The sequence below is a fragment of the Lepidochelys olivacea genome, assembly GCF_965140295.1.
Source record: "Lepidochelys olivacea isolate rLepOli2 genome assembly, chromosome: 4".
Lineage (NCBI taxonomy): Eukaryota > Metazoa > Chordata > Testudines > Cheloniidae > Lepidochelys > Lepidochelys olivacea.
The window spans coordinates 132,159,716-132,183,267 of NC_140414.1; the positions used below are offsets into that span (position 1 = coordinate 132,159,716).

At 44.7% G+C, this 23,552-nt stretch overlaps 1 long non-coding RNA gene across 2 annotated transcripts; it reads right to left on the reverse strand.

The window, feature by feature from the left end:
• Positions 1–13,074: 13,074 nt before the first annotated feature.
• LOC311519807 lies at positions 13,075–22,230 on the reverse strand. Of its 2 annotated transcripts, XR_014711384.1 has the most exons (5): positions 22,170–22,230; positions 21,963–22,078; positions 15,971–16,015; positions 15,786–15,868; positions 13,075–14,468 (listed from the first exon to the last, which is right to left on the reverse strand). It is a non-coding gene; the product is annotated as an uncharacterized lncRNA (long non-coding RNA). The 2 variants fall into 2 exon arrangements; XR_014711385.1 differs by lacking the exons at positions 21,963–22,078; positions 22,170–22,230 and having other exon boundaries at positions 15,971–16,789.
• Between the last annotated feature and the right edge of the window lie 1,322 nt (positions 22,231–23,552).

Here is a 23,552-nt window from a genome sequence, read left to right on the forward strand (position 1 = left end):
TGGCTTTAAACAAAGGGTGCTAATTTGCATTCATGCCGCCTAGATGTTTTTGCTTGTGGTAAAATGGCCTATCCATGCGAGTTTCTATCATGTCTTCTGACATCCTCTTTCTTCTTTCATGATCTTGCAGAGGATGCCCTCAACTCACTTGCTTAAATACCTCCTACGCTATGCACAGAACAAGCTGAATATGGAACAGATGAACAACACATTCTGCATGCAGAGTTATCACCTTGCCCATCCCAGACACATTTGCAGTTGCTCATGTGGAGTACACACGTAGCAGCTTAGTAATGAGCTTCTTTACAATGAAAGGTTTCAGAGTAGCAACCGTGTTAGTCTGTATTCGCAAAAAGAACAGGAGGACGTGTGGCACCTTAGAGACTAACAAATTTATTTGAGCATAAGCTTTCATGAGCTACAGCATTCCACTGAATGCATCCAATGAAGTGGGCTGTAGCTCACGAAAGCTCATGCTCAAATAAATGTGTTAGTCTCTAAGGTGCCACAAGTACTCCTTTTCTTTTTACAATGAAAGACAGACATTTGTTGAGTGCTACCCTTTTTTGGGGCCTGATCTGCCTCCCTTTGAAATCAGTGGTAAATCTCCTATTGCATTCAATGGGAGCAGGAGCAGGCTCATAGTTCACTCATGGGAAGGGGTAAGTTTCTTCCCACTCTGTACATTACTCACATGCCACTGGCAAACTGTATTGTTGAGTTGCAGAATTATTATTATTATTCATTATTTGTATTACTGTAATGCCTAGGAGCCCCAATCACAGACCAGGCCCCTCTGTCCTAGGCACTGTACAAACACAAAACAAAAAGAGGGTGCCATGCTAGTTAAAATTGTAGCATTTTTATTATTGTTGTTATTATTGGATCGAAAGGGCCCAGATCAGGACTGGGGCCCAAATGTACAAGCATATGAGATAAGACAGTCCCCGCCCCAAAGAGCTGGAAGTTCTATTGTAGGAAAAATCTTGTATTGGCCAGGTTTGGACTAATCAGCATCTTTCAGCTCTAAGGTCTTTGGCAGCTGTTTCAGTAATTATGATACACATGGAAAATTTTGTCTTGAGTGGCTATCAAGCCTTCAGTTCTACCAACATTGGTGTGTTGGTCTTAAGTTCAAACAAACAGAGCTTCAATATGAAAACACAGGAATCCTGGCAAATCAACAAGAGGTATTTCCTTACACTCTCTGTGCTCCTTTATTTAGCTCAGTTTGTTGCCTTTACTCTTCATTAATATTTAGCGCACTTAAAAGAGCTACAAAATAGGTTTTATTTGTGTTAGTGAAATAAATACAAGAGCAAAGCAAAGCCATCTAACGTCTAGGATGAAGAGGAAATCGTATGAAGATGCAGGCACACAAGGCTATCCTTGAAATTTTGTGATTTCAAACCTAGACCCAACAAGCTTTTTATCAACAAACAACAGATGGGCCCGGAATGAGTAAATTAAAATGCGGCTGTGAAGAGTACAATGGGGATTTTATGTCCAGAATATATTCAGACTGTACTATATTTGTTAGGATCAGATAATAAATAATTCTAATTTATATTTATATAGCCCCTGTCATCCCAAAGGAATCCAGGAACTTTACAGCTTTACATATACAGGACTCATTTCATCAACCTCTGAAAGGCAGCCACTTCTGGGGTGGGACATGGCTGGTACAAGAGAGCATAAAAAAATTACTGCAATTTTAGGACAGAACATGATGAAGAATTCTGTATCCAACTGAGATGAAAGTGGGAATTGAAGTAGGCAGTGTGTAATCTAGGAATGGCTATAATCCGAACTCTGGATCTTAACACCCTTGAAATTTGGGGTGGCCCAGAGTCTGGATCTGGGTCTTGTTTCTCTTATGGGCTGAACTAAAATATTGTATCTGAACATCCCCAGGTGACCTTGTGGAAATCCAAAATAAATTTAGGGGCTATGACCCAGTTGGGCAAACTGGATTTGTTCTAGGACTCTGGGCTGAGCCATCACCTACTCCAACTCTGATGGAGAGTGCCGTGGTAACTGTAAGGATCAGTGCCCAGAATCATGCCCATATTTCTCATATGAAAGGTACTGCAGATATACTGATCCTGCACAACACAACTTCAGTGGGAGTTGTGCCAAAATAAGTGACAGGCTCAGATCTGTAACAGGGCAATCACTGGAACCGAGGGTTGGGATTGCTGATGAAGATATGAGGGGCGGGGAGAAAAGAAGAGGTTGAATAGTGGAGGAAGAATGGTGAAGGACAATTTAGTGAGTCTGACTCACCACTGCCTTGCTCCAGAACTACACTGAAGACAATGGGCCAGTTTCTTAGATGGAGTAAACCAACTTAGCTCCACTGACGTCTACGGATGTGGCCAATTACAGCAGCTGGTCCAAAGGAGTGACACTAGCATAAAACTAAAGTAATGCAGTAAGGAATCAAGGCTAACCTGTTGAAGTTTACAAACTAAGCATACTTCAGACAGAGCTGTGCGGGAACCGGAATTTCCATTTTGCAGGCTATTCGGTGATTTCGCAATTTGTTTTTGTTCCACCTGGGAACGAAACATCAAACTGAGATACAGCCGGAAAAACAATATTTATTGGGAAAAAAAGAGTCATTTCAGCTCATTCATTACAAATCTGGCTTTTTAAAAATGTCTCATCATTCATCATGGAAGATCAAATCACCTTTTGAAATGACAAGCCATTTCTAAATGAAAAATTGAAACATCCCATCCTGAAAATATCAAAAGGGAACATTTTAACATGATCAAAACTCTTTGTTTCAATTGTTTTCAGAATGAAAAGGAATCAAACTGGGTATGTTCCTGCACAAAGTTTTGATTTCAGTGAGATTTTTTTTTTTACAGAAAGAACATACCATCTGCAGTTTTTCAACTAGCTCTATTTGTAACTAATCAAAGATGCTTGACTATTGTATCCCTTGCCCCCTCACCTTTCCGAACTGTAGGCTCACCAGGGCAGAGGCCAGGGCTGAAAAGTCCCTAGCACTCTGCTATTGCCACGACAGTTTAAGTCAATAATAATACGAATGGGCTGTTCTGTGGTTTCCTTGCAGAGCAGTTACACCCAAGCTAGTACATCACAAATATGGTGGGGAGATTTCTGAATGATGGAAACCCCCTTGCACTTCTCTCACCGCTATGTTTTCAAGAACTTCTGTAAAACACACACAAAACGTAGCGCAGATGTGGAGAGTTAAATCCTGGCCCCACTGAAGTCAATGGCAAAACTCCCATTGATGTCAATGGAATTAGGATTTTACCCACCGTCAATATATCAATGCAATACAAGTCGGTAGAGTGTGGGTTCTAAATTCTGCTTCCCCAAATTATTCAAACCTCTTGAATGCAAAACTGGGCTGGAAATTGCTTGGGATCATGCTTTCTTAGGGTATGTCTACAGAGCAGTTAAAATCATTGACTCGGGTCAGCTGACTCAGGCTTGTGGGGCTCGGGCTGCTCTGAAATTGGAGTGGAGATGTTCCGGTCTTGGTATGGAGATGGAGGTGTGGCGCCCTGTGAGGGGGAATAGTCCCAGAGCCCAGGCTCCAGCCCAAGACTGAAAGTCTACACTGCAGTTTTACAGCCTTAGCCCCAGTCAGCTGAGACAGGCCAGCCACAGGTGTTAAATTGCTGTGTAGACATACCCTAAAGAGACTCGAGGCCCATTCCGGTGCTGAGAACAGCCTTTTTCATGGGCTTTGGAACATTTTCAGATCTGGCCAAGAAAACTTTCTACAGATATTTCAGTACCTCCAAAAAGGCTGAAATTGGGTCCTAAACAAATGGGTGAAAGCTTGGGGCAATGGAGAGAGTATCAGATCAGTTTAGTTATTCCCCGCTACAATTATGTGCTAATTTCTGGTTTGACAAATTCAAATTTAGGGTCAGAATTTGCCCATTGTATGTTAGTAGGTGTTAGTGACATTTTAATAGTGTGCATTATTCTACTTTCCTATGAGAGGCTGGCAAGGAAATGTACCCTTTTGATACTGCACGAGTTTAACTCCTGTGTGAACTTTGAATGCTTGAATTATGAAATCTTAATGAGACAATACAGAAGAAAGCAAATGTACTAATGCGTATTATTTCTGAATCTAGCAATCTTTTGCCTGCTCTGGCAGACATATTTGGAGCAGCAGCTAATCCTCTGAAAAATTTCTTACCACTTCATCCCCTGACTCGAAGTGCCTGTCTGATCCTCATTGTAGGATGGTCTAGGCTATACACTTCAGACAATCCATAAAAACACTGGCGTATAATATGCTTAGACAAAAAAAGAGAGATCTTGTATCACCATGACGGCTGGTTTATTTGAATTGAGATGAGAACTGAGATTGTGCTGCTTCAGTGCAAGTCACTGCATGTCAGGGAAGGTTTGTAACATTTTTTAACTGGCTCGGAGCTGCACGCGTATTCAGCATCCATCCATTAAGAAAAACACATAGTCTTCTTGTACCTGGCTGTCAGCAGCTGAGAAGATCTTAAGCAAATCAATGGAAACCGACATGTTGTTTCAAGGATTTGCTGTATTTGTAATTCATGCCATAACATTATTCATCTGTGTTGGCAATAGATGCCTAACAAGAGAGTCAAGCCAAGGGTTCATTTCATTTATTCAATGCAAACTCCCCATCTCCTCACCTATTGTATTTTATCCTTCATATAATCACTAAAGCTGTAGGCATTGGCTGCTTTAGGAATGTGATAAGACTAGAAACAGCTCTGAACTTCCCTGAGGCCAAGAGACTGCACCAGTGAGATGGTGCAAATTTGCTTGGCTCGTGTTTTGAAGTCTTCTGACTCAAAAGTGAATTTCTGAGGCTGTGTATAATGCAAGTCATGGCTTGATCTCCATGCACCCAAAAAATTAAACAACTAACATAAGAACATAAGAATGGCCATACTGGGTCAGACCAAAGGTCCATCCAGCCCAGTGTCCTGTCTGCCGACAGTGGCCAATGCTAGGTGTCCCAGAGGGAGTGAGCCTAACAGGTAATGGTCAAGTGATCTCTCTCTTGCCATCCATCTCCCCCTCTGACAAACAGAGGCGAGGGACACCATTCCTTACCCATCCTGGCTAATAGCCATTAATGGACTAAATCAGAGGAGGAAGCTTTCGGAGCAGAAAGTGAAGGCTGTGGCTGAACTAGTAATATAAGGCTGATTGCAAACCAATTTACCTGGCACCAAAGCAGGTCTTACCGGTCTGCCACTCCCCAGATCACCCTACTGCTTATTTTAAAAGCAGCATATGCTACCCTTCAATCCTCTGGCAGAGTAACTGATGACAATGAGAGAGTGCATATTTTTATTAACCACTTTACCACTTAATTCTTAAGTGCTGTCTGGACTCTAGGGTGTATACTATATGGTCCCGGTGACTTGTTGCTTTTATTTTATCAGTTTGTTCCAGCCTCTCTTCTTCTGACACCTCAATCTCGGATAGCACCTCATCTTTATTACCTGAAAAGAGTAGCCAGCTCCCCAGGAAAGAGCTGAAAGAAATCATTAGCTTCTCTGCAATGTCCTTATCCTCCTTAACTGCCCCCTTTATCCCAGTGAACACACCGGTTCTGACAGACTTCCTGCTTCAAATATACTTCAACAGTTACTCATTGATTTTTATATATCTGTCGCTATTTGCTCCTCAGATTCCATCTTCCTCCTGATTTCCTCCTCCCATGTTACCTGCCATAACTCATGCTCCTTCTTACTGGATTCACTAGGGTTGGATTTTCAGTTCTCTGGGATACCAGAACCTGAAAAATGCAACCATTCCACTGAGACCCAGGTAAGTTACGTTCTTTTCATTTGCAGTGCCGTTTATTACTAGCATCTCCCCTGGCTCATTACTTGGAGTCATGTGCTAGCAAATGCTGCCTCTTGTGACAGGCACAGGGGACTGGCCATTCTCCCCGTCTAGCTAGTAGGTATTTAGACATACATATTAATAAGATAAATGGATTCTGGTTTCTCCCCCAGATTAGCTAGTGCTTGTACAGCACTTTGATGAAGCATTGTCTATGTGACTGCTAAGTATTCTTAGTATAAGAATGGGATTGAAAGAATGAATCCTTTCCAATAAATAATGCTTAGCACTTACATAGGGCTTTACATCTTCAAAGTGCTGCATGGATATTAGCTAATTAATCCTCAGAACATCCCTGCAGGAGAGGTAAATATCATCCCAATTTTAACCTCTGGGAAACTGAGGCCTTCTCGATGCTCAGGAATAGCTCCAATTCAGCATGCACTAGTGAATCCCAGTTAGAGCAAACCCTGGTTTGCCCTCATCTGCACAAAGGGGTCAGCCCCAGGACAGCTACAACACCCGCTGAATCTGAGCTGCTCCTGAGCATAGACAAGGCCTGACACACAGAAGCTGAGAGGCACCAGGGCAAGTCAGTGGGGTTAGACCTGAGGACCCCCGGCTCACATGCCCACGCTCAGTTGACTAAACCACATTCCCTCCAGCCTAGCAAAGACAAAGCTTCACAAGTGGCACAATCTGTTGGGTTCTAAAAGGACCAGAAAATCAGCAATCGTGGGGGGAAGATAGTGGGGTATTTTGCACAATAGGTCACCCTGGTAATGCCCTGACCTAGGTTATATGCTTGGAAGGGGAGAGGCTCCTGTCGATGCCTTTGGAGCTGTCTGTAGGATACTCTCCCTCCATCGCAAACATATAAGTGGGGCAGAGGCACCCGTCCAGTCCTAGCTCCCCTTCAAACTCTTACATTTCACCAGTGTGTTGTCCGTGTGAAGAAAACAAGCTGATGTGATGCACTCTCATCGGATGGCTCCTCTGTGACGAGTGTGCTGGAGGGGCACAGTACAGAAGGCCTGGACCTGCTCCTGTTGAACTCATGGGGAGGTTGTGAGAGTAGAAGTGCCCCATAAGAGCCACAAGAGTCTCACTATAGTCCCAAATTCAGCAAGGGAATTAAGCCTGTGGTTAATTGGAAGCCTGTGGGTAGCCTCATGGACTTCAATGTATAAAGTTAGGCTTAAGTCTCCCGCTGAACTGGGTCCTAGTTCGGTAGCAATGAAAATGATTGCTGATTTGATGGGCTCTAAGGAATCAAGTTTGAGTGGAAAGAATAAGAGGAATATTCCCTTTTCCTAGCACTGTGATTTCACTCGGCATCCCCATTGTATTCTCTTGCTGATATATAAGCATACTACATTTCAGGACAGCACTAGCTGCTCAGTTATGATGTACTGCAATAAATCTCCCTGGTCAGCATGGATAGACAGAGCAAGCTGCACCTTTTGACTCAGCAATCTGCTTTTCATTTTCTCCTTAATCGCAAACAGATTTCAGCTCTCAAGTGTGACAGTGTAGCCAGTGAGAGCCCAGTGCAAAGGAGGAGACGGCGAATGCACTGAACAAGTACATTTCATGCACAGTGGTCTGATTAAAAGGTGCCCGGCTGACTGCTTTGCCTATCAGTTATGCTTTCTTGTACGTAAAGGATCTGCACCCCAGAGGCACGTAACTACGCAGACACCTGCCACTCTATCCAAGATCTCCATCCCAGAAATAACAGTAACAGTGGACAAGTGGAAAAATACATCTCTGCAAAACAGAGAGTGCCATTCACCTCTAGGTAGCTGGTTCATCCAGCTTCAGCCCAGCTCATTACTGTTCAGTGTCCTGCAATTATTTAGACTTTAATCTCTTCGGGGCAGAGGCCAGTTTTTTGTTCGGTCTTTGTATAGTGCCTAGCACAATGTGGTCCTGGGCCATGACTGCGGCTCCTACAAGCTACTGCTATTTAAATCATAAATAAGCATCCAGTTCCCTGTTGGTAAGTGTAACAGGGTGGCTTGCCCCTTAAGGGGTGGGACCAGCCAACCCTGATCACTAAGGAGACACACCTGAACAGGGTTCCCAGGTTCCCCGATAAGGAGCAGCAGGAAGCTGCAGAGGGGAGTGCTCAGGGGGATCAGAGGCTGCTAGGAATGAGTGGGCTCCAAGGTCTTGAGACTGAAACTACAAACAGAAAAGGAGGAGCCCTGATAAGAGGTAAATACATGGACTTATGCAGCTGTATTTTGAGCTGTTTGGATGGAGAGAGAGCAGACTCCCCAGAAGAAAGGAAAGACTCCAGCCAGGACAGGCTGAGAGCAGGCTTGGGGGAGAGGAGAAGCCCCAATACTGAGTTTTGTTTTCTGTTTTATGTCAGTGAACTAGACCCTGGGAGAAGGGGGGTTATGGGACAAAAGAAGCGTATGCAGGCTATACGAGGAACCAACAGTGGAAAGTGAGGTGAGAGGCGGCCCTGAGGGGTGCTTGGAAGGAGGTCACTCATTGACACTAGGTATCTACTGCACAAAAATCACCTGCACACCTGGCACCCCGAGGCCTGATTGGCAGAAGCTAGAATACCCTGTCACACCACGGGGGGCGTACTGGAGTACACCATGCAGGGACAGTCTAACCCTGGGTGCTCCATGGGCATGGGGATGGCGAGAGCAAACTGCTGCATCCATTAGTACGGAGCAAATTCCTGTGGAGCAGACTAGAGGGATGACTTCTTGTAGGAATAGTCCATGTCCTGAATCCTGAACCCGAGGGCAGTTCAGAACCTCATGGAGCAAGCTCTTAAACTCCTCTGGAAGGAGCAGACCTGTTAAAAGAATGTGTTTTTGCCCAACAAAACTTGCATTTTACAGTCTTCGGTATCAGCCTGGCTTCCCTCAAATCATCTTATTTATTTTTTAATCTGTTTATATAGCACCTATCACCAGAGCAGCTAGGCATGTTTGGACAAGCAAAAGGAAAATAAATCTCCAGTGGAACTGCTGGGTTTCTATTTAATCACAAAGACGGAGCTTTGACACGTGTGCTTCATGCGTACCGGCAGAGGAAAAACGGAGGGATAACCCTCTCAGAGCCCGATCCTGAGCACAGTGTTACTACCATGAGGAGTCCCAGTTCCCAATGAAAATGGGTTGTGGCTTGGTCTATGCTGCAGCCTTATGTCGGTATAACTACGTTGCTCAGAGGTGTGGAAAATACTGACCTAACTCCTTGGGTAAACAGGGCTATGTCAGTAGGAGGGCTTCTCCCTTCAACATAGCTACCGCCTCTCAGGGAGGTGGGGTACCTACGCCGACGGGAGAAGCTCCTGTCAGCATAAGTAGCATCTTCATTAAGCAAAACAGTGATGCAGCTGCACCAGTAAGTGTAAGAAAGCCCTGTGCCTGGCCGGAAGCATTTGCAGGATCAGGCTTTGGGAAAGGAACAGAGGGTCTAATTCTTTGTGTCATCATTTACATCCAGGCAAGGTGGGTGTAAAACACTATCGGATCAGAATGCACCTACTTTGCACAGGCATAAGTAACTACAAAGGCAGGGGCTATCTTTTTGTTTTGTCTTTGTACAGCACCTGGCACAATGGGGTCCTGGTCCTTGACTAGGTCTCCTAGGCACTACAATGAGACAAATAATAAGGTATAAAAGAACATAAGAGCTGCCATACTGGGTCAGTCCAAAGGTCCATCTTGCCCAGTATCCTGTCTTCCGACAGTAGCCAATGCCAGGTAGGGAAAATCAAGCCCAGACTCTTTACCGGTGGGTGTTTGTTTCTGATCAATAACACTCTCCAATTTGCTCTTTCATCTCCCTCACTCATAGCTTTACTGGTAGAACAAAAGATCCTTGCATCTTTAACTCTGGCATTCTGCACTGATCCATATGATAATCATGAGTGAACATGAGACTGTCTGTTCATCTACCGACAATGAGCTAAACTATTATTTCCCAAGGAAACTCTTGCAGACAGTTAATACTGTTAGTACTTGTGTTCTTTTACTGTTTCTGGCAAGTCTCCTTGTACTAATCTATTTAAGTACATTCCCAAGGCTGCCTTGGCAATATCATTCCCCTCCAGTGGAACTCTTTGCATTTGCTGAGGTGCTTTTCATAGTTGGCATACCAGACCCATTGCATGCCAGAATTTTACAACTTCCACCTGGCTTAAAGTTGCCCTTTCATTCCTGCTACTGTTGGAGTGTGTGTGTGTGTATTGTTCTGATGCTTAAACTACTTTCTATTTTTGTATCTGGCAGGTACTTTTAAAATAGTTTTCCAGGTGTCTCGAGAAACCTTTCTAACGTGTGATGCATCTGATATTTTATCTCCATGAGTGTTCATCTCCAACTATCCCTACTATAATGTGATGTGTTTCTAATCCCTGGACCATTACTTAGCATTAAAATTACTGTCAGTCAGTATTACAGTAGAGCCCAGAGAACCCACCCAAGATCAGGACCCTGTTGGCTTAGCCACTACTACACAGGAGCAGCAGGACCTCCCTCAAAGTTGGGGGACCACCAGCGCCCAAACCCTGGCCTCACCCCCTCGCGCCGCCCCTTCCCCCAAACTCCCACCCTCACGCTGCCCATTAACCCCAAACCCCCACCCTCCCACTGCCTCTACCCCGAGGCCCTGCTCCCCACTTGCTCCTCTCCACCCCCTCTCCGCCATCACTCACCCTTACAGCCGGTAAAAAGTGATGGGGCAATGGCCCCCCGCCCTCTCTCCCCCCTTTCCAGCACCCCTGCTACTACATACCCATAGTAAGAGAGGGCCCCTGCTCTGAAGAGTTTCCAGTCTAAATAGGCAAATAAGACAACAGGTGAAGCTAGAGCTAGTGCAGTCTCAGACCCCCAAATGCGAGCCACCCCGCTATCCGTGTGCACATCCTCTCAGCCGCAAGACAGGCAGGGAGAGTCCCTGGGGCCCAGTGGGCGGTGACATGGGACCCCAGCACGGTGCTGCTGGCGGAGCCCATGCTGAGCGTGGCCAGCCCCATCCCACCCCAGTGAGCAGAGCTGGGGCTGGTGCCAGCAGGGGAGGGAGGAGAGAAGCGGGGAAGGGGCTGTGGAGGAGGGAGCCAACCACAGCCAGCTGCGGCTACTGGCACCATCATACAGCTCCCTGCAGTCCTAGGCCCTCTGCCCCTCCCTCAGCAACCACCCAGTTCCCACAGCCCTCACCCAGCTCCCTGGCCCCTGCTTACGCCCATCCAACCCACCGCTACCCCACCCCCAGATGAACCCTCCTACCCCCCCCCCAGTAAACCCAAACTGCACAAAACCTCCTGCCACAGCCTCCCACCTCCCCACCATATCAGCTCCCTAAATAAACCAACCCCCGTTGCATAGCCCGCCAAATAAATGTTGTCATAAAACAACCATCCAAAAGCCTCCCCCAAATCCTCCCTCCAGTCCCCAAAGGCCTTCACTCCCCACCCCTAAACCCTCCTGCACTGCTGCTTACAAATCACCCCAAGCCTCATTCCCCAATAAACCCACCTCTTAAAACCTCCCCTGCTCCCCCAATCCCCACCATCCCCAAACCACTTTCCTCCCCCCAAACCTCCTTCTTCATCCCTGTCCCCATGCCACTCCACCTCTTACTTTCCCCAGGGACCTGCTGCTGCCCCCAGTGCCCAAGTCTGTCTGCCCTACAGATTGGCCCAAATGTGCCCAACTCTTGGCTGCACCAACCTCCTCTCCCTTGTGCAATTTCCCTAGACCCCTATGGCTTACCCAGGATCCCCCCACAACTCCCCTGGGAACCTTCAGCCCTGGCATCAGCTTCCCATCTTCACTTTGAAGTGTTAGGCGGAGCTGGTGGCCTTTTCCCCGCTCCTCTCTCTTTCCCCTCCTTGTCTTCATGGAGAGGTCAGATGGCTAGCCCTCTTCAGTCCAAGGAGCCTGCCACAGCAAGAGCCAACAGGCCAAAGTGAGGAGCCAGGCACCACCCCACGGGGCAGCAGCCACCGCTGTAGGGGGAGTGTGGGGTGGGCTCGCTCTCCAACACACACACATGGCCTCGCCTCTGCATCACGCCAGGTTAGAGACAGCACCCCCCTCCCGCACCCAGAAAGTAGCACCTCACACTTTCACACAGCGCCCCCAAAGAATATTTTCCTTAGACACCACAGCCCCCCTGAGTCCCAGTCTAGGGCCCTGTATGCAGACCACATGGCCTGTCTCAGGAAATCTGTCCTCCTTTAGCACCCAGCCTAATTTAGTCTTTAGTTTTGTTTAGCATACACAGGCCAGCCCTGTTTTGCTGAAGTCCACAGATAGTCACTGCCTGAAAACGTTAACACAGAGTTAAGGCTGACCCTAACTCTGAATGTCCTGGTTTTCAGACGTTTAAAAAGAGGTGCATTCAGGAAGGATATGAGACACTGCCTGTCAATCTGAACTCTGTGTTAAAGTTTTGGATGGTGAATTTCCCTGTGTTTTTGAGAAAGTGTTGGCTGGGGGGGGGGGGGTGATTGGGAACACCTACGAGGATGCACAAAGAGGCATCCTGGGAATGCTTTACTGCCACTCAGCTACCCCTTCTGCCCTCCTCCAGCCTTTCCATGCCCCCCGTAGGGCTGAAATCTCCCTAGGCAGGTGGATTTTGTAGCCCTTTGTCTATTAAAATCAGATCTTTATTGGGTAAAGGGGCCATATCTGACAAACTCCATGACTAAATGACCCCAACTACCACTATGAACCCTACCCTTGTTCCCATTGTGACACAGCAATATTATAGTGGTGTGGTAAAGCCCTTAAAATCTAAGTAACAACATGATTTCCATGTTAATAGGGGTGAGAAAGATCTACAAACATCAGTCTTTTGGGTTAGGGTATCATTTTAAAATGTTTCTGGTAGTTTATGCACTGCTTGATTTTTTCTATAGAAATTGTGGGGGGAACTATCATTTGAGGTTTGCTATGACAAGAGTTGTGGGTCATATTTTTAAAGATATTTAGGGACATAAAGATGTGGATAGGTGCCTCAGCATTTTTGAAAATCTTATTAGGTGCCTAACGCCCTTTAATTTCAAACCACACGTGACTAATTTTTTTCTGCTGTCTGACATTTCCTTTGTCCAAGGAACTTAAGCAATCTGAGGAGGGGGTGAAATTGATAGATTTGAGCATTTGATTTGCATAGTGTAGATGAGATATTGTAGACAGAAGATAATTGTTTTTTTATTATTTTTCATGATAAACAGATTGCTGTTTTGACTGACAGTATCCTGGCGCTGCATTAGTCAATATCAAACTCACAGCAGTCCTTAAACTACATTGCTCTATGATGGGTGTGTTTCCTGGTGCTCAGCATCCCTTCTGACCATGCTGACATTAATGAGAGTCACAGCTACTTGCTTTTCTTTGATCACATTCAGTCATAGAATCATAGAATATCAGGGTTGGAAGGGACCTCAGGAGGTCATCTAGTCCAACCCCCTGCTCAAAGCAGGACCAATCCCCAACTAAATCATCCCAGCCATGGCTTTATCAAGCCTGACCTTAAAAACTTCTAAGGAAGGAGATTCCACCACCTCCCTAGGTAATGCATGCCAGTGTTTCACCACCCTCCTTGTGAAAAAGTTTTTCCTAATATCCAACCTAAACCTCTCCCACTGCAACTTGAGACCATTACTCCTTGTTCTGTCCCCTAGTTCAGGATGAGAAGCATGCGGAATGATTACATTATCCTAATACTGCTGCTTCCTAGAGACTTTCGTCTTCCTTCTGAGACAACTTGGGGGTATGTCTGGGTCTAATCGTGAATACCATGTTGTTTTGATAACACCATTTTGTTATTGTAATCTTCAGTGTAAAATTCATTTTGCATTGTATTCTCCATCTTGTGCAAAGATATCCAGGTAGTGGTGAAAACAGTATAATCTTGACAAGGGTGGTTTGTTCTAGACACTATGCTAATGCTAGAATGAAACACCTCAAGGAGGGCTAACAAGGAGAGAGGCATCAAGGGCCATCAGTGCTGAATGTCTCTTCCCCGCAGGACAAGGGTTTTCTCCTTTGACTTTGAATGGACTCTCCATACAGACCTGTCTAAGCACGTGGCTAGCTCAGAGCTGGAGCCCCGGTGCCCTGTGCTGGCAGTCTGAACTGGCACACTTAAGCTAGTGCAAGAGCTCCCGGTGAAGATGCGCACCACAAGCAAAAGGAGGGGAGTACGGTCATGAAAAAATGCAGTAATTACTGCGTGGGCTGTACATCAACCTAACATAGGTTGACTTAATTTTGTAGTGTAGACAAAGCCTTAGTTTAAGGAGGCTGCTTCTCTGAGCGGGGGCAATTCCATCACCACTGGTCAGCTGAACTTGCTGGAGAGAGTGAAGGCAGAAGGCATGGGTGCCACTTGAGTTCAGTGACCACAGTGTGTTACCATGAGCAATCCACTTCCTCTTGACCCCAGGCTGCCTGCACACACTCTGGCTTTCATCAGAGTCCTAGTCCTGCTGCACTTGTGCAAATGACTTTCTCTGGCCGCTTGTCAACTTGGTTCAAGCCACATTGTAGAGCCAGCTTTTACCCTGAATCACTTTTCAGATATCACTTCTCCATTCTGTACACTAGCTAAGGTCAGTCCCAAGCAGGTGATATCTGTTTGGGGAAGATCAGAGCCAAGTTTGAGATTTAGGTATGTGCAAGAACAGTTATAAATTTTGATGTCCATGATTTTTCGGGGGGCTGTATCTCTGAAACCCCCTTGATCAAACTACCTCAAATTTGATCCACAAATCCCACCCCAGATGACCACGCAGCACAGTAATTTTCAAGACAATCAGCATGTGGATTTTTGAGTCCTTTGAAAAATCCACTGTTAAACAATAAGCTAATTACAAACACCCCCAAAGGTCTTCTTCCTTTGTATTTCCATTGGGAACACTACATTGCACACTATGCTGTATAACTGGCTATTACTCTAAGCCTCTGCTACTTGTTATAACATTTTCATTGCCAAGAACACATGTAACAAATTTGTAAAGTGTGAGACTTGTTCCCCTCTAGGAAGTGGTCCATATAAAAGGATAACAACCTACTACTGTAGACAGCTTGTCTTCCCTCCTGCGTTACTCCTTTTGCTCCATTAATGGTTGTTTGTGCTTTGGTGCTGAGGATCTGGGGCTCCACAAAATCAAAATATTTAACTTGAAGGGGCAGAGTGCTGTTTAGAAGCTGGGCCTCAAATTGGAAATCTCAGGATGTATATGGACTAACTCTAAAAAGCATATATATGGTATAATTCCAGTTATGTGAATTCCCTTTATCTGAAAATCCTAGTTTTCCTAATCCACATGTGAATCTGCAGCTCAAAATAGAACTTCTGTTTGTTCAAACAGCCAGTTATCGGAAAATTTGGTACGTCCCCCAGCACATTGGGTTAAACCGGAGCGTACTGCATTCCTTTTCTGGGGTATTGAGGTGGAATGACAAGCTATACTTTAAGACTGGTCGGGGGCAGGGGAAGAGAGGAGAGTTCCTGGTCCTGCTTGGAGGCTATGGGGCTCTGTAGGGAAGTGTGCAATCAGAGTCAGTCTGGAAAGAACCAACCTAGAACAAGGTGAGATGAGTTGTCTCTTGCTGCTTTATAGAGCAGTCTGCTTTATCTCTCTCTGTTTTTTGCTACGGGGTGTTGTCATTTTGAATTTTAATAAATCATGCAGTTGCAACCTTCCAGCAAGCGTCTTTGTGTTTATCTAACTTCTGTGTGTGTGTGTGTGTGTGTGCTGTGAACATAATACCTTTGTACAGCACCGGTTTGGTATTAAACTCTTCTAAACAGGAGAGCAAAAGAGGTTCCAGCCTTCACAAGTCTTAGCAGGTTGGACTGAGACTCAGGACATCAAAGGGAAGGGTCCAGATGTGGTTAAACTCCAATGGTACTACCAACAAAAAGGTGCCAGTATTGATACATACCTTACCGGGTGAAATGAAGCCCTGGTTGAAATGTAGTTGAATATGAATTCTACCCCGGTCCAAGGTTTAAATCTGAATGTTTCCTGGAGAATCACACAGTGATTGAAAATAAACTAAAAAAAGTTTCCAACAAAATGGTACATTTTACTTATGCCAGGAAAATTAAATGAATAAAAAATGCATACCTTGTTTCTTCCTCGCAGCATCCCATTGTGCACAGCTACCAGCCCCTAGAGCAACAATCAGTGTGGAGTGATGGTCATGTTTGACTTCTCTGCCATGAAGTCCTCCAATGCTGCCCGTTGCCCAGCAAGCAAAAGGTTCTGTTCACACCTCTTAGACAGTTATTGTGAAAATCATTCTTCCCATGCCCATCCACCTCCTCCCCAGGCAGGCATATCAAGGCCTGTTTGTGTATGATGATACTAGAAGGCAGTACATTTTTCAAACCAATCACTTACACGCTGGCAAAAGCAGAAAGTTCTGCTGGAGGGAGCTTTCAACAACAACAAAAAATCATTCACAAAGCATTTCCTATTGACTTTCAGTTAGTGCGGAAATTAACATAGATTGTGATTAGACTGGAATTTCCGTCCCAGGTCTTTCTGCATTTGTTTCTGTTCCAAATGGGGATGAAATGTCAAAATACCAAAACTTTTCACCAAACGGAAGATTCTGATTCAAATTTTGATTGAAAACAGTCAAATATTTTCTTTCAACTCATTTCAGCTTTGAACTGTGGCTGCCTGAGTTGCTGCAGTGCATCATGGGAGTTTGTAGCTGGGGTGCCTCATGTCCCCATACTATTCTATGGGATTGATTCCCTGGCTGGACTACATTTTCCCATCACCTCATGGGACTGGGTTGATGTACCACAGCAGGTTCAGCCAGAGAGGAGACCGCATGGTATCATGGGAGATATAGTCCAACCAGTGGCCTGATCCATAGAAGAGAATGGCGGCATGCAAAACTTCAGGTGGATAATAGCGTAACATCAACCCAAGCTGAATAGAAATATTTCATTTCCGTTTTTCTGACAGAATTTTTTTTTAAAATTGGCAAAAACAAAAATTGCCCATAGAAAATTTCAATTTTGTGGAACCTGCATTTGCTCTGGGGGGGCAAAAAAACAAAACAAAACACTTTGATGGAAAATTCCCACCCAGTTATAATGGTGGTTTGGATCATATGCAGTAAAAGGCAGTAAGAACCCCTCCCGCATCACTCGCATTCTGGATCCAATTGTACATGAGTAATCCGGGCTACACACCTGCTTACTCCCTCTGCAAAGCAGATAGACAGGAGTAGGTGAGGAAGGGTGAGGAATGGGGTCACACATATGCAGCTTTGTCGCTGGCCATTGTAGAGGGGGGAAGGATAAGGAGGGCGTTTAATCTGGTGCAGGTATAGAGCACCAGAAAATTACCTCTGCTGCCCCCACAACCCTACTGTAAAAGGAAGCTGGGGCTACTCTTGAAGTGGTGCAATTTATGAACTACTGTTTGCTCAGAGCTGTGCCTAAATGGAGCTATGCCTGTTTATATCAGCTGAGGATCTGACCCACAGTCTAGTCCTAAACCAGAGTTGCCCAACAAATTATGTGCACCTCCTTATTGTTCTCCAACTTCAATGGAATTACACCATGGGTGAATCTGGCCCAGCGTGTCTATATTTGTCCTTCATTGTCATCATCTTATAACAGCAAAGACAGCCAAGGTGAAGGGATTAATTCTCTGGGGATAAATGACCAGCTGTGGATAATAGCTTTGCCCCTCAGCAAATCAACTCCTTTCAGCCATTCATGGAGCCATAAGAAATGCCCTGTTCTTCAGCCATTATTGATTATAGACCAGGCAATGGCTACTGCTCGGTCACGCAGGCTACGTGTTGAATCCCCAGTCAGATTTACTGTCATTGAGCATCAGCTCTCCAATACATTTTTTCCATCTTGTTCTTTTATATGAGCGCTACAGATAAATACATGAAAAATGGGCCCAACTCTGAGCTCATTTACATCAATCTGAGCCTGTGGAATGGTTCCACATCTATTCTGATGTAAATGAAATCAGTGCCTGGCCTAGTGGACCAGATCATAAGGTGGTATAAGTCAGTGTAGTACTATTGACTTCAATCAACCAGCACTGATTTACACCAGCTGAGAATATGGCCCTATATATTTTGAAGTCAGTGGAAATATCATGGAGTGGTTTACATCTCAGTGTGAGTAAGGATATGAGAAGATCCTTAATCAGCAGATGTGCCATGAAATCATGGTGGCACAATAAACATGGTACCTCCTGCTTCTAGCTCAGTGAGTCACTTCTCAGAGACAAACTGTACATTAAGTGGAAGGTAAAACTTTCAAGCTTCTATTCCAGGGACATTTTCCAAGAGCCACAGTGGCCAAGCAGGTTCATACTTACCCCACAGATTTTCTCATCTTCAGTTTTTCAGTCAGTGGCCAGTAGTAATTTTTAGGCCGTGGACAACTGCAGGCAATTTCCCACATCCATTATTATCTTCCATATTGTTTTGTTTTCTCCAGCCATTCGTCTGCTGTGAGTTCAGGTGCAGATGCTACAGCCCTGTGACTTTCACAAAGATTTCATTGCCAACCTGCGCTCTTTTAGACATCTTTGGTATTGGGAAAATGAAATCACCCGCATGCTAATTTCTGCCCCATTACCTTCAAACCTCAAATCCTCCAGGAGCAATCTTGGATCTACACTGGCCCAGACCACACGCAGCTCTTCTGATAACCCTGCCTAGTGTCTAGTGAGACAGGGTATGGAGGTGACAACTGGCACATTGTACAGAAAGGGAGGAGGTGAAATCCAGCCTTTACTTAGGCCAAAATGGCACTGAACGAGTAACCAGAATAAGGACACAGGCCAAATCTCCCCAATACAGAACGGTATGTGGTGAGGGGGGGCATCCTCCAGGCATTGATCCTTCTCCCCAGTCTGTGGGACTGTGGCTGAAGTACCATTGACCATGGCTGTAGCTGCCTGCACCACATCATCTCCTGGGAGGCCTCTCTGTGGGTCCAAGGTTTGCGCTGGGGTAGAGGGTGCAGCTGGAGCAGGCCCGAGAAGATGGCAGAGGAGGCAGAGAGCAGGGATGCACCTGTGGCCAAGCCCCATAGACTTTTCCAACTCCTGGATAGGATGATTTGGGGAGAGGGGATCACCCTGAGAAAGGACTTGGCTGGAAATAAGCAAGTGTCGTGATCCTGTGGATTTACTGAAACATAAAGGTCTCAGATCCTACCTAGTAGTAAACTTTAGGCTCTAATATTCTTCGGCCAACACGGCTACAACAACACTGCATACGGAAATGCCATATGTCATTGGAAAGCTAATTTTTCTCTAGTTCTGCAGTAAATTCTTGGGGCCCAATCAATGGCAGATTTGCCTGAGTAAAGATTAGATAAGACGTTTAGAATTAGGCTTGTATTGCCAGATTCTTAGAGGATGTCCATTGGGATAGCTCCATTGATACCAAAGGAGCTCTGCTCACGCATGCTACCTGCAGATCAAATTTTCCCTGTGAACTTGATGTTGCATGGTCTAAGTGCCTGATTGTGCGCTGCTGGAGTCAATGGGAGTTTTAATACAGTGGCAGCAGGATCAGACCATTAATGAGCTCCGTACATTAGCAGGACAGCTCGTGTGAATAAACTTGCAGGCCTGGGCCCCTAGACTAGAAATGCTGTGATTCTATGCTAGAATAAATTCTGTTTGGTAAGTATCTTCATTGTCTTTTCTGTCCATTTATACTGCACAGCCCATGGGCCAGGGACTTTACCTTCCTCTTTGTTTTACAGTGCCAAGAGCAATGACAACACACAGGCCCCAATTCTGCAAGATACTTAGCACATATCTGTTTTTTTCATTAGCTTTAGTAAAATATGACCAAAATGTGACTGGGAATCATTTATCAACCACTTATTTTAAGGAAATCTAAATAAAGTACAATTTATATAACTGGGACCAGATCCTGCCCTATATTACAGCATCTTTGCACAGCTGCCAAATGATCTTAAAGCTGCACTTAAGGAGGTGCTGGGGGTTTCTCCAGCATGGGATGTTATTTGCTGCTATAAAACCAGCATTGCCAACTTTGCCTCCTGGCTTCCTGATGGAGAAGTGTGTCAGCGGCAGGAGGGGGTGTTTTGAGGGTTAGATGAAGGAATACACTGGCATTACTTTCCTTGCAGAATCATTATTACTTGGCAGAAGTTAGAGCAGCATATGGGGCCACCTACAGAATGGGGGGAGGAGGAAAGGTGGCTTAGAGCTGCCTTGACCCCCTCCACACTTTCAGGTGTACTGAACTCAGATACCATGGTGATGGGCATTGTATTAGAATAGAATAGAATAGAATAGAATAGAGATCTGGCAATTCTCAAGCACTTTGAGTCTACCCCCTTTGCTATGTGATCTGTCTTCTGGTATTTCCCATAAAGCTGAGATGTTACGTATCTACACAGAATGTGCCCCTGGGTGGGTTTCACCATTCTCTCTCTCTCTCTAACGGTGCCGGAAAAGAGAAAAGGAATCAAGCCCAGGTACAGCAGCATTACAACTAACTTTCCGGCAGATCCAAGTGGCCGTCAACTCATGTAGGAAATTAGCTATTTAAGGAAATTATAAAACAAAAATATAAACTCTTGAAAAGAAGCCAAAAAATACCAGTGCCATCATTGATCAAAAAACGGAAAATGAAGTTGAAACTGCATGGGGAAGGCTGAATGAAAGGCTATATTCAAGTTAGCTTTGCTGCAGAAGCACTGTTTAACTTACTTCTTGGATCTTTTCCCTTTATTGATGGTGTTGGGAGGCTCTCATTCCATAACCTCTAATGCCATCGTGCTCTGTGATGAGTTACTAAAAGCAGCCATTCTTCTGCATATGAAAACATTCAATTATTTGCATGTTTGGTGTCTTTAATGGCTCTTTTGTGCCTTCATTTTTTTGGAAACAGATGCTGAATTTCAGCAGTGTTCTCCTGATTTAAACTGGGCTAGGAGTGGGGTGGAAAAAAACAAAAGGCTTCACAACTACAGAGTAAAGTCTAGGAGATTTCTCAAGTAGGGCAGATTTTCTTAATTTATTTAAGAGACTGATGAAGGTGCTCATTCAGGATTCACAGAGAGCTGCCAACTGTTAAATAAAGACGAATCCCAGGAATGTCCGCATTACCTAGTGCTCATCCACCACGTGACACAGATGAACCAATCAAACTCCTCCCGAAATGTTGTCACAGTAGCACAAATGCAGGCATTGTATGCAGAGCGGACTAGGAGCTCAGAAGGCTGGTCTCCAAAAAGTTTGGCAGATGCTGTGGCAGACAGGATTTATAGATGCCAATAACCTCTCTAGTGTATATTTGTTTCCATTCTGGATACTGTGCTGGTGCCCATGTCCCTGCATCCTCAGCTTAGATATTCCTCTTTAAGACATAACCTGCTAAGATGCTAGTCAACAGAACTGAAAGGTGGCACATGCAAAACCAATAGAAGGAAATGTTCACATACACACACACACTGCATAGTTTTCCTACGGAACTCATTGCCACAAGATAGCACTGAGGTCACAAGTTTAGCAGGAGTCAAGAAGGAACAGGGTGTTTATATGAATAAGAACATCCAGAATTAGAATAGTAAATACAAAATTAACAAAGACTACGAGTTTTGGAAGGGATCTAAGCCCTCATGCTTCAGGGTTTAAACCAATTTCTAATGACTGGGGATGAGGAGGAAATTTCCTTGGGGATAGGTTGGACCCTTCCATCTGGTGCTGGTCACTGTCCAAAAAAGGATGCTGAACTAGATGGAGGACTGGTCTGCTCTGTCACTGCAGTTCTTATATTCCTCCAAGTCTCCCAGTGTGTCATCTTTCTGTGCAGGCAACAATCTCATTCAGCACAGAGCTTGCTTCTCTGCATTGTACATCGCCCAGCACTCGCTGGGTGCTCAAGGAATAATAATAATAAATTGTTATCGTCCCTTTGTTTAAAAAGAAAAGGCACAATAGAAAACGAACACAAGAATAATCATTTTCTGAGCTCGCCTCACTAATGCATCTCTATGCACCAGACCGAACCCCCCAAACCCGGCATTATATAACGGTTCTGCATTATATCCCATAAATGTCTGTAGCACTTAGCACCTACCTGGCAATTTGCCTGCTCAACGCCCTATACAAACATGAACTAATTATGTGATTTCTTGATGTTTCATGGTCTGTTTTGTTTGCTGGGATGCCACAGGGACCTCTGAGTTCTGCAATCTGAAATACAACATGAAAAACACAGGTTCCCAACACCTTGTGTACATCAGAATACAGCGTGGCAGAGCCATCAGCAGATGCTTAGGCTTACCTTTCAAGGTGTTCTAAAATCTCCAAGAGGCCCTCGTTTTCCCAGTCCTCCATATCTGCTGTGATTTTGTAAATTAATACTGTTTTTATTGGTCTCCTCTGCTCAGCAGAGATCAGGCTGAGGTTTGCTTTCTCTTTAACAACAGTGCCCTCTCGAGTCTATTATTATATTGGCAGTTCCATTCTGCCTGTGAAAATTCCTCCTCATGCAGAGACAACTGGGAAAACGTTACACAAATCAATTTAGGTGTATAAAAAAGTGTGTCAGTCTGCATAACATCTTCTGTGTTAGTAAAAACAATATGACAAAGTGAAAGTCTGGCCTATGATTTTACAAATGTATGATTCAAAGCGAGAGGGATCAATGAGTTGCTCAAAGCTAAACAGATGATACACTCGGATATAGCGCTTTGTATTTGTGGATCTCCAAGCACTTTTTAAAGGAGGTAAATAGCATTATCTTCATTTTATGAATGTGGAAACTGAAGCAGAGAAGAATGAAGGGTCTTGCACAAGGTCACCCAACAAGCTAGGGGTAGATGCTGGAACAGAACCAGATCTCTTGACTCGCAGTTTGTAGGTAGCCACTAGGTCTCACTGCCTCTCTGAAAGGTAATATTTTTCATCTTCACTGTTAACAGCAGTTAAGTTCATAATATAACACTCTGCCTTTCTCTTTTGTAGCAGAGTCCTCACTCTGTCAAGTGTATTTAACCTTACTGTAGCAACAAACCTTTCTATGACATCAACTCTTGACAACATGGAATAACCGCTTAGCTCACACAAAGGGAACTCCACTTGGAAAGCAGGGTAAATATTTTAATACCAACCTTATTAATGCCCATTATTTCCATTTCAAGGCAGCTCATTTTCGGTAAAGCACCCAGTGCTGTTTCCCTGCTCATGCTACTCTATCTGAGTGTTTGTGTTTGTATAAAAAGGGACTTTTCAAGATTAGCACTAAGTTTATCGCAGTGTTGGTATCAGGCTGATTTTAAAGGGCCCGAGAGTGCATTCCTCATGCATCCAAAGCTGGCATTTTTGGTATCCCAGAAATGTGGGGACTCGGTGTACCACAGCTTCTAGAGGAAAAGTTAGACATTTGCTTCATTTAAAATGAGTTGGACAAGTAACTGGAGAATCTAGCCCAAAGAATAGCACTGATTGTCCAGAAGCATTAGGCTAAAACTCATTAGAGTACAGTGGTGCTGTGCTAGTCACTGTATGTATCTGCAAATAGTAAGAGACGCACAAAGGATGGAAGAAGACACAGATGCATGGTGATGAAGTGACTTGATGAAGGTTGCACAGCAGGTCAGTGACAGAGCCAGGTCCTGTCCTAAAGTGCAATCCGTTTTAACAAAAAACATTGTTTTGTCTCAGT